We start from the raw sequence: 12,458 nt of genomic DNA on the forward strand, positions 1-12,458 counted from the left end.
GCTTGAACCCAGGAGGCAGAGGTTGCAGTGAGCCAAGATCGTGCCACTGCACTCCAGCCTGGGCAACAGAGTAAGACTGTCTCCAAAAAAAAAAAGAGTAAAAATGGAGGCAAAACCTCCCTAACTATATAAATATAGGAATACAGAAAGGTTCAAGGAAGAAGGTCACAGATATGTATACCAACTGGTAGACTACATTGGTACTGAACAAAATTAGCTCAGAAGTACTGCTTAGAAATTAAGTGGGCATTTCATAGATGTTAAAGAGACCAGCCCACCTGCAAATGTTAACAATTCTAAATACTGATGCACTCAATTGCACAGTTTCAAAACATATAACGCAAATTAACAGGACTAAACTGAGGCTGGGTGTAGTGGTTCATGCCTGTAGTCCCAGAACTTTGGGAGACCGAGGTGGGCAGATCACCAGAGGTCAGGAGTTCGAGATCAGCCTGGTCAACATGGCAAAACCCCATCTCTACTACAAATACAAAAAGATTAGCCGGGCATGGTGATGTGTGCCTGTAATCCCAGCTACTCGGGAGGCTGAGGCAAGAGAATCGCTTGAACCCGAGAGGCGGAGGTTGCAGTAAGCCGAGATCGCGCCACTGCACTCCAGCCTGGGCGACAGAGTGGGACGCCATCTTGAAATAAAATAAACTGAGAAAGAGACAAATCCACAATCACAGTGGGAGAGTCTAATGCCTCTCAACCCCTGACAGAAGAAAGAAACACAGAAATAATTCCATACCTATTGAAGATCTGAACAGCAAAATTAGATTTGATCTAACAATAAATATCAGCACTGCACCCAACACTGACATGGCAGACATTGTTTTGTAAGTGGGCACATATCCCCTACATTGTATTCTGTCACTACTTCCCCCTGCCTTTTTTTGTTTGTTTGTCTTTGTTTTTTTTTTTGGCTGTTGACTTGAATGCCTGGATATTTTTAGTGGAGTTTTCATATTCATACATTCTTTTGGGGATGTATAGGTAGGTCAGTTTCTTTGAAAGGCAGTAGGGAGGGAAGTTATCTTGCCAGGCATCACGGTCCACACTCTCATTCTGTTTCTCTCCTTGGAAGGAAGACACTAATTATAGTTCACTGAGTACCATGTCATCTGACCCTGACCTCACCTGCAGAATCCAAGGCAACAAACCCTTGATACACACTCACTCCAAGAATCCACTGGGGATTTAAAGATGGAAAAAAAAAAAGTTTCTGCCTTCAAGAATTTCAAAGCACTGTGAGAAGGGCAGAAGCATATGTAATTAACCAGAATTCAGGGTGAGAATTACCATTTTTAACTGTTTGGAAATGGTGTTATGAAAGAGCATTACAGAAAAGGTGTCTGCCTCAAGAAAAACAGACTCATGAGAACTCTTTAGGGTCTTCATCAGGGATGACTTAGTTATAAGGAAGGTGTTCTTGCCCTAGCCCAAGTCAGAGAAGTCATTCGGCTGAAAGGTAACCAGGAGCTTCATGAAACCTGGGAAGAATGAGTGAGGCTGAGCCTTGGGAGAGACTTACACGTGGGCAATGGGAGTCCACAGACCAGGTTTCCTCTGCCCGCCTCCTTGGGGCCACCTGGCCGCTCGTGGCTGCTGTTCCTGTTTGCTTCGTGGTGGGCTGCAGGCTGGCTTTGTCTTCTTGGTGTGCACATAGCTGCTCTAGCCTCATGTCTTCATGATTCAAGTTGCCACTGGAGACCAATTAGAATCTCTGAATCACATTTCCAAATACACAGAGAAGAATGATGGTTCACCCTGGGTAAGACAGCTGTGGGCAGCCGGCTGTGGGCAGGGGTCATGAATGTGGTCTCAGCCAGCTCTCTAATAAGAGGATGTGGGCAAGGAAGGTGTCACCAAGCAGAAGGGCTGGCTGCTCCAAGCACTAGAAGCCAATATGATGACACCACTATTTCTGAGTGAAGAAAAGCTTTCTGTTATGGGTTGACCAACAAGGAGACAGGCGTTCAGCTCAAATCTGATTCTGTGCTGGCTTTTAGGCCGTACTTTTATTAGAAAACGTTTAGTGGCTGGGTTCTAGGATTAGCAGGAGATTGGTGGAAAGAAAGGGGAGGTCTGGCAAGTCCTTGCACATGTGCAGTTCTCTCTCCATGCCCCCTCATGGGTCTCATGTACGAGTTTGTGGCAAAGTAGTATGAAATCTACAGTGGAAATTTGGGCTGTGATGTCCACAAGCTCCTTCAGTGCAGACTCCAGTTAGCAATATTGGTTCAACTGGTTTCTGCCAGTTTTATTATCTTACAAGTGGAGGGAGTTTCAGTGTTTCAGCAAATTGTTTCTCTTCTTATCCGTCATCTTGCAAGCTCAAGAATTTCTGTCAGTCATTGGTTTTAGTTAACTCTTTGGGGCATGGTTTCAAAGGTAACATACCTGACACAAACGGGCTGACTGTAGGGTCTTCAGGCACCTCTCTACATGGCTAATTACTGCAGTTGAGGCAACTGGCAAAACAAACAAAAAAAGTTACTTATTATTTTCATTGCTTATTTGGGAAAAATGTTTGTCAGAATAAATCTAACAGTGGCTAAAGGTTACATGGGAGACATTCGTGTCAATTCTAGCCAACATTATCAGTGTTTGCAATGGTTCCCTGAAGGATGGGAATATTGGTAAGTGTGTAGGTGCTGAGGCAAGAGACTGAAGGCACAAACTGTTTCAGTATAATAAATAAAATAGTTAGAATAAGAATAGTTATAATACAAATTAGATATAGAGATGATCATGAACATTATCAATCATTAGTATAAACATTATCAATCATTAGCTTTTAATATTACTCTTTGTTGTATTACTAATATAACCAAGGAATAACCAGCGGGTATAGGGTCAGGTGCTGAAGGGACATTGTGAGAAGTGACCTGGAAGGCAAGAGGTGAGCCCTCTGTCACGCCTGCGTAAGGGCCGCTTGAGGGCTCCTTGGTCAAGTGGTAACGCCAGTGCCTGGGAAGGCACCCGTTACTTAGCAGACAGTGAAAGAGAGTCTCCTTTCCTTGGAGGAGTCAGGGAACACTCTGCTCCACCAGCTTCTTGTGGGAGGCTGGATATTTTCCAGGCCTGCCTGCAGTCATCCGGAGGCCTAAACCCCTCCCTGTGGTGCTGTGCTTCAATGGTCACGCTCCTTGTCCACTTTCATGTTCTTCCTGTACTCCTGGCTCCTCTTTGAAGTTCTTAGTAGACAGGGGTAGAAGAAATAGTGAAAGTCTTTCTTTCCCTTTTAGGCAGCCGAAGCAGACAGCATTTTCTGCTGATGTATGCTGCCTTCCCTCTCTGCTTCGGCTGCCTAAAAGGGAAGGGCCCCCTGTCCCAAGATCACGTGACTTGCTTGACCTTATCAATCACTTGGATGACTCACCCTCCTTACCCTGACCCCTTGTCTTGTATGCAATAAATATCAGCGAGCCCAGCCATTCAGGGCCACTACCGGTCTCTGCGTCTTGGTGGTAGTGGTCCCCAGGGCCCAGCTGTTTTCTCTTTAACCCTTTGTCTTGTGTCTTTATTTTTCTACAATCTCTTGTCTCCGCACATGGGGAGAACACCTGCTAAGCCCCACAGGGCTGGACCCTACAGGTAAGACCACACACAGTGCCAAGGACAGTGCCAGATCTACTGCAGGAACTTGAAGATGTCTTTTTCCTTGTACTGGACATGTATGCCCAGCATCTCTTCCCATCTTCTCCCTTCCCAATAGTACTCTGGCTTTCCTAGCCAGGTGATTTATGTGTGATTATTTCCACATTCCAACTCCAGAGATAGAAACTGACTGGTCCAAGTCATCTACTGAACCCATGCCCCTGGTCACAGTGGTTGGCTCTACGATGGGCACATGAACCAAGCCAGGTCCAAAAGGCTCCAGTACTGGCCCTTTGAGCTATCTTGGAGGTACACTTTCCCCACTCTGAACTTGGACCAGGAAACATACAGACCTTGAGAGCAGTGGGCAGCTATTCTAGAACCAGGAGTGGGTCTGCAAGAATGGAGTGGAATATGTTTACACTCCTCACAGCACAGCAGTGGAGTGGGCAGAAAGGCCTGGGACCTGGAACACCACTGAAAAAGCACCTTAAACTCCACATGGCCAATTCCCAATTCTTTTTTCCTGCTCCTCCCCCAGTATGTCAGGTCAGAATGGGTGAGACTGTGGGGCAATAACAAACAACCCCCAAATCTCAGTGACTTAAAACAATACAGGTTTATTTCTTACAGTACAAGTTGAATACCAGTTGGCAAGAAATCTCTGCTCCTCACTATCCTTATTCCAGGACCCAGGTGGACAGAGCAGCAGCCACCACTGGGGAGAGAGTGAGTTCTGGAGGATTTTGCAAGGGGAGTTGAATGCTCTGACCCAGAAATGACGTATCTCATTGTGAAGAACAAGTCATAAGGCCCCACATAGGTGAAAAGGGGCCAAAAAGAGGGGAGAACCAGAATATTTGTTGAACACCAATCATGACTAACACATAATCTTCTCCATCTCAAGAAAAGGCACCCTTTTATGTTCATAATATTAAGTTCATTTAAAAAAAAGAGAGAGAAATCAAGAAGAGGCACCATTATACACCCAGTTATGCAAGCCAAGAAAAAAATTGGTTCCTGATAGTCTTTCCCCTATTCCTAATGTCTCATCTGCCAGCAAGTCTTTTTTTTTAAATTTATTTTTAATTTTTGTGGGTATGTAGTAGGTATATATATTTATGGGTTACATGAGATCTTTTGATTCAGCCATGCAATGCATAATAATTATATCAGAGTAAATAGCATATCTGTCACCTCAAGAATTTATCCTTTTGATATGGTATAGCTGTGTCCCCACCCAAATCTTACCTTGAATTATAATAATCTCCATGTGCCGAGGGTGGGGCCAGGTGGAGATAACTGAATCCTGGGGGTGGTTTCTCCCATACTGTTCTTGTGGTAGTTAAGTCTCACGAGATCTGATGGTTTCATAAATGGAAATTCCCCTGCACAAGCTCTCTTCTCTGCTGCCATGGCAGATGTGCCTTTGCTCTTCTTTAATGTTCCGCCATGATTGTGAAGCCTCCCCAGCCACGTGGAACCATGAGTCCATTGAACCTTTTTCTTTATAAATTTCCCAGTCTCACGTATGTCTTTATTAGCAGCATGAGAACAGAATAATATACCTTTGTCTTACAACATTCCAATTATACTCTTTTAGTATGTACAATTAAATGCACAATTAAAATGTACAATTATTTTTGACTACAGGTGCACTGTTGTGCTAGTAAACACTAGGTGTTACTCATATTTTTTGGTACTCGTTAACCATCCACTTCCCCTCCACTCCCCCACTACCCTTGCCAGCCTTGGGTAACCACCCTTCTACTCTCTATCTCCATGAGTTCAATTATTTTAATTTTTAGTTCTCACAAGTAAGTGAGAACATGTGACGTTAGTCTTTCTGTGCCTGGCTTATTTCACTTAACATAATGACCTCCGGTTCCATTTATGTTGTTATAATACCAGCAAGTCCTCTCTCTACCCCTACCTACCATTCTGTTCCCAAACACCATAACGTTGCACTTGGACTACCGAAGTATCCTGATCACTGGTCTCCCTGCTTCCGATCGTACACCTCACCCGCACATCTGATTTCCACCCAGCATCTGTGGTCGGCTGATCAATGCCGCCCCGCTCTGAAATATCCACTTCCTAATCTCTAGGACCCGTGAATATGTCATGCTCCTTGGCCAAAGGGCCTCTGCAGATGTGATGACAATTACGAACTTTGAGATGAGGGAGATTATCTTCTATTATCTGGTGGTTCCAATCTAACACACACCAGTCCTAAGAAGTGGAGACTCTTTCCCAGCTGAAGTCAAGAAGATGCGGCAAAGAGACAGAAGGAATGTGAAGCTTGACACCCTGCTGGTGGTCTTGAGATGTAGGGGGCTATGCAGCAAGAACCAGAGAGAGGCCTTGAGGAGCGAAGGGTGGTCCCTAGCTGAGAGCCAGCCAAGAAATGAGAACCCTGGTTCTTCAACTGAATGAGCCTGGAAACGGACTCATCCTTGGAGCTTCCAGAAGGGAGCCTAGGTTTCATCTTCCTGGACTCTATGCAGAGGAAACAGTCACGCCCTGCTTTACCTGGACTTCTGATTACAAAACTGGAGACCACATGTTTGTGATGTTTTAAGCCTGTACGTTTTTGGTCACTTGATATGGCAGCAATAGAAAAATACAGTATCACAGAGATGCTGTTTGAAACACAAATGAGATAATGTCACTACCCTGCTCAAAATCTTCCACTATTTTTCAATCACATCTGGGAACAAATTCAACTTCCTTATGGTGGCATGTGTGGTCTGCCTTCTGCATCCTTCTACTCTCTCATCTCCCATGTGCTGCATCTGACAGGCGCACCAAGCTCCTTTCTGCCCGGGGCTTTGTGATACTGGCTTAGCGGCCTGGAGGCTTCTTCCCTCCAATCTTAGTATAGAGTGATTCTTCTGGGTGTAGTCATTGAAACCTTGGCCTAAATATCTCCTCCAAGAAGGCTTTCTGAGCGCCCAAACCCAAGGAGCCACCCACTCATCTCTACCACAGCACTTTCATTTCTCTTAAAACATTTGGAGTTTTCTGTAATTTTTCTTATCTGTTGTCGGTATCCTCTACTAAAATGTAAGCTCTATGAGAACATGGAATGTCTTAGACACTAATGTATTCCCAAGGCCTTTTAGGTATCAACAAATATTAACTGAATAAATCTAATTACTAGGATATCAGATTAAGCCTTACCTAAGGGCCTAAAAAAGTTAAATGTGCTAAAACATTCCCTTTATGTAAGACAACCTGGGTTAGGTTTTCTGAAACTTGTGTAAATCAAACATAAAATTCTAAGGCCCCCCAACCACCTGAATGGAACCCTCCTTTCGGCCAAGGGCATTCTGAAGTTAACCTGAAAAACTAGTTCAGGCCATGATGGGAAGGGGGAACTGGACATGCTTCATTATACCCTCCTTACTTTGGGAATGATGGATAGAACAGACTCTTTAAGTCTGATAAGAAACATTTACAATCTACTGTCTCTGAAGCCTGCTACCTAGAGGCTTCATCTGCATAATAAAACCTGGGACTTCAGAGTGCCTTACCGTAACTCGGACATTCCTTTCTATTGACAATAACTCTTTCAACCGCCAATCAGAAAAATCTTTAAATCTACCTATGACCTGGGAGCCCCCCACTTTGAGTTGCCCACCTTTCTGGACTCAACCAGGGTACATTTTACATGTATTGATTGATATCTCATGTCTCCATAAAGTGTATAAACCTAAGCTGCACCCCGACCACCTTGGGTACATGTCATCAGGACCTTCTGAGACTGTGTGTCATGATGTGTCCTTAACCTTGGCAAAATAAACTTTCTAAATTAAGACTTGTCTCAGATACTTTTGGTTTACACTTGCAATTTTAAATTTCGTAAATGATACACCCTTGGGTTTTCCCTTTAGAGGTCATCATAACCATTTCAATTCAGTGCAATAATAGGATCTTTTGAATTAATGTTTATATCATAAACCTATCCTCATGCCCTTTTCTCACCTCTTCCTCTGGCATAGAGCAGGTACTCAGTAAGTTCTCACTGAAGAAACCATTGAGCTACATGATGGCCTAGGAAAAACTGTGTTCATAATTTTCATCATCTACCAGGCTCTTACAGATATTCAAAGATTCTGAAACATTTTCTATTAAACAAAAAGGCTGCCCACAAAAATACCACAGTAACAGTACAGCAGGTCCCCCAACAATGGTTTTGTCTATTTGTGCTGAACTATTATCAGTAACCCCCAAAGCACCTTCTTAGCTACAGAGTGAATCTAGTGTGAGATCAAGTGTTGTAAAAATAATAATAATAATAATAATTAACAGCAGTGAGGGCCAAATGAGCAAAACTTATGTAAATAATCTTAATAGAAATGAGAGATAATTGTTCACAGGTGTCATTTCCTGAGAAAAAACATACACCTTTTCTTGCAAGAGAAAATGCTAATAGTTTCATTAAATTTATGAGCCTTAATTAGCTCACTGCAGTTCTAATTACCCGGCTAGTCCTGAAATCATGTTCCTTCACTCCTTTCCCTTTCTTAAGCAGATTCATGCACAATCAGCCCCTTCTACTTCTTTATGAATATGTGCACCTTGGCAGGGCTTTGGCATTTATCTTCAGCAATGATAATGTCTCCTCTAAGAACATTCAATCAATCAGTGTCTCTTCGTCTTTGTCCATGGCTCTATTTTTCTGTCTCTCTTCCCCACCTATACACAGACACAAACACAAATCCATTTCCTTGTGTTGCAAAGACACACCTCGGGACTTACTAAGAAATTGATTTCTCTATAAAACTGTTCTCTTTATCTCCTCCTCAGTCCCTGAAGGTTTTTTTTTTTCTTTCTTTCTTTTAAAGATATTTTCTACAGCAAGAATAGTTAACATAAAATTACTAAGGGCTCTTCAGTATCTGTCAGACTCACCTGTAACTTTGTTCTTCAGGCTTTTCTCTTTCATATTCTAATTTTGAAGATGACTGTAATAATAATCCTGCAGCTTTCATCTAATGTACTTACCATGTGCTAGATATTGGGCCTACTACTTGAAATGTTATCTCATTTAATCCACCCCACAACCCAATAGGTAGATTATGATTACACCTCCATTTACAAAAGAAGACATGAAGCTAAGAATATGAGTAGCATGCTCAAAGTGATACAGGTTCATTCTCTTTCCTCTTCTTGTGGGACTCCAGTACCACTTACAGAATGGCATAAATGTACCAAAATACATTCCATGCTCTCCTTTTTCTTTTTAAATAAAAATAGGGGCTGCACATGGTGGCTTACGCCTGTAATTCCAGCACTTTGGGAGGCCAAGTCTGGCGGATCATGAGGTCCAGAGATCGAGACCATCTTGGCCAATATGGTGAAACCCCATCTCTTCTAAAACTACAAAAATTAGCTGAGCATGGTGGGCGGCTGTAGTCTCAGCTACTTGGGAGGCTCAGGCAGGAGAATCACTTGAACCTGGGAGGTGGAGGTTGCAGTGAGCCCAGATCTTGCCACTGCACTCCAGCCTGGCAACAGAGTGAGACTCCATCTCAAAACAAAACAAAACAAAACAAAACAAAACAAAACGGGTCTCACTATGTTGCCCAGGCTGGTCTCAAACTCCAGAGGCCCAACCTATCCTGCTTTGGCCTCTCAAAGTGCTGGGATTATAGGTGTGAGTCACCACATACAGCCTTTCCTTTGTTTTTCACGTTCTCCCCAGCCCACAATGTTTTAGTCTGGATATTTTCTTTTTCTTTTTTTTTTTTTTTTGAGACAGAGTCTCGCTCTGTTGCCTGGGCTGGAGTGCAGTGGCTGGATCTCAACTCACTGCAAGCTCCGCCTCCCAGGTTTACGCCATTCTCCTGCCTCAGCCTCCCAAGTAGCTGGGACTACAGGCGCCTGCCACCTCGCCCGGTTAGTTTTTTGTATTTTTTAGTAGAGATGGGGTTTCACCGTGTTAGCCAGGATGGTCTCGATCTGCTGACCTCGTGATCCGCCCATCTCGGCCTCCCAAAGTGCTGGGATTACAGGCTTGAGCCACCATGCCCGGCCTGGATATTTTCTTCTAACCTATTGTCCAGTTGATCAATTCTCTCTTCAGCTGTGTCTAACCCAACAGTGAACACTTAATTCATTGCACTTTTTCAGTTCTAGTATTTCCATTTTGCTTTTATAAAGTTTTCAGTTACTCACCTAAATTCTCCATCTTGTCATTTAAAGTCTTAAATATGATAAGCATAGTTATTTTAAAGTCTATGCTTCAGGCTGCAATATTTGATTTGCCTGTGGCTCTGTTTCTACTTCAATTCTGTTGCAGTCATGTTTTTTGTTTTTGTTTTTGTTTTTTTTTGAGACAGGACTCTGTCACCAGGCTGCAGTACAGAGTGACATGATCACAGCTCACTGCAGCCTCGATATCCCAGGCTCAGGTGATTCTCACACCTCAGCCTCCTGAGTAGCTGGGATTACAGGCACATGCTACCACACCTAAGTTTTTGTGTATTTTGTAGACACAGAATTTTGCTTTGTTGTCCAGGTGTCAAATTTCTGGGCTCAAGTGATCCTCCCTTCTTGACCCCCCCAAAATGCTGGGATGGCAGGTGTGAGCCACCACACCTGGTCTCAGTTTTTAAAAATTATTCCTGATTATTTTTTTTTGAGTGCTACACTGTGTATATAAAAAGTATAAAGATAATTTGAAGCCATGAATAAGGTTATCATCCTTCATAGCAGATTTACATTTGTTTCTGGCAGGTAATTTGGATAACAGCCTCTACTCCCAGAATAAGGTATAGCCTCTCTAGAGTCTCAGGCTGAATGCCTGGGAGATTCACCATGGTCTCTCAGTCCCAGCTGCACCCAAATTCCAAAGTCTCCTCGGGATTGTGTAACCTCTGAAATTTCTGTTCAGTTCTGCCACTGACCAGAATGCTCCCTGCTAAGCCTCTGCAGGCTAGGAACTGACCGAGGACCCAATGGGAAATTCTTAGGTTTTCATTATTGTAATTCCCTCCTCTCTGGTGCTCTGCCCCTCCAACCCCCTGCCAAATCCCAGCCACCTTAGCAGCTATCAGCTCAAATCTGCTTCCTCCAGGAAGCCTGCCATACTCTGCTTGGGCTCCATTTTCCTGTGCCACAGTTTGGAAAAGCCTCTAAGGGAGAAAGCCTAGCTGACCCTGGGATTCACCTTGTGTGCCTCCTGTCAAAGTTTACAAAAGCCGTATGTTAACCATTATCACCAGGCCCCATTCTTTTAAATTTTTTTTTAAGAGACAGGGTTTTGCTCTGTTGCCCAAGCTGGAGTGCAGTGATGCAATCATAGCTCACCACTGCCTCAAATGCCTAGGCTCAAGGGATCCTCCCACCTCAGACTCCTGAGTAACTGGGACTACAGGTGTGTGCCATCACTCATGGCTAATTTACAAAACACGTATTTTGTAGAGATGGGGTCTTGTTATGTTGCCCAGGCTAATCTTGAACTCCTGACCTCAAGTGATCATTCTGCCTTGGCCTCCCAAAGCACTGGGATTACAGGTGTGAGCCACCATGCCTGGCCCAGATCCTGTCCTTTTAAACTGTGGTACGAAGAATTCTAAGATGGCCCCCAAGATTCCCACTGCCTGAGGAACATGCCCTGCAGAGCCCCTCCCCTTGAGTGTGGATGAGCCTATGAATATAAACGCCACTCCTACTTATGTAATTAGGCAAGGCTATATGGCAAAAGCAAAAGGATTCTGCAGATGTAATTCAGGTCACAAATAAGCTGATTTTGAGCTAACAAAAATGGAGATTATATCAAGGTGGGTCTGACTTAAACCAGGTGAAACCCCCCCCTTTTCATTTTTGAGACAGTCTTGCTCTGTCGCCCAAGCTGGAGTGCAGTGGCGCGATCTCAGCTCACTGCAATGCCCAGGCTGGAGTGCAGTGGCGCAATCTCGGCTCACTGCAAGCTCCACCTCCCGAGTTCACACCATTCTCCTGAGTCAGCCTCCTGAGCAGCTGGGACTACAGGCGCCTATCACCACCCCTGGCTAATTTTTTGTATTTTTAGTATACACGGGGTTTCACTGTGTTAGCCAGGATGGTCTCAATCTCTTGACCTCATGATCCACCTGCCTTGGCCTCCCAAAGTGCTGGGATTACAGGTGTGAGCCACCGTGCCCGGCCAAAAAACTCTTGAAAGAGGAACTGGAGAGATGATTTCTGATGGCCTTGAAGAGGCTAACGGTCATGCTGTGAATCGCCTAGAGAGGGGTGGCCTCTACAAGTTAATGGCCTCAGTCCCAGGCATAAGGAATTTAATTTTGCCACCAGCTTGCGTGAACTTGGAAGAGGTCTCCTAACTCCAGATGAGAAAGCAGCCTGGCTGATACCTTGATTGCAGCCTTGTGAGACAGGAGAGGACCCAGCTAACCTGTGCTTTGGCTCCTGATCCACAAAACCTTGAGATAATAGACGTGTGTTGTTTCAAGCTGCAAAATTTGTGGTAACTTGTTATGTAGTAATAGAAAACGGATACATTCTCTGTTATTTTGGTGTGACAGTTGGACTAGCTTTCCTAAAACTTGGGGCTCTCCCTATTCTATGGCTGAGACTAAGTGAACTTGGGAGTCATCCCCTCTTTAAAAGTGAGAAAGAATCTGGCTGTGTACCCTTCTTGTCCAAATGTCCTTTGTGACCTTTGAACCCCATGCCAGAACTTTCATGGGTCTTGTCTATTCAAGTTTTCAACCTCTTTTTTCAGGCCACATTGACATTTTCTATTTTGTTAGAAAGTCACCCATTTCCTATAGGTTATTTATTTTTGTTACAGAATTGTATATGTTATCCTCATATAATTATTATTCCTGACTCTGGAATTACAT

Source organism: Mandrillus leucophaeus, unplaced genomic scaffold (assembly GCF_000951045.1).
Source record: "Mandrillus leucophaeus isolate KB7577 unplaced genomic scaffold, Mleu.le_1.0 Scaffold48, whole genome shotgun sequence".
Classification (NCBI taxonomy): Eukaryota; Metazoa; Chordata; class Mammalia; order Primates; family Cercopithecidae; genus Mandrillus; species Mandrillus leucophaeus.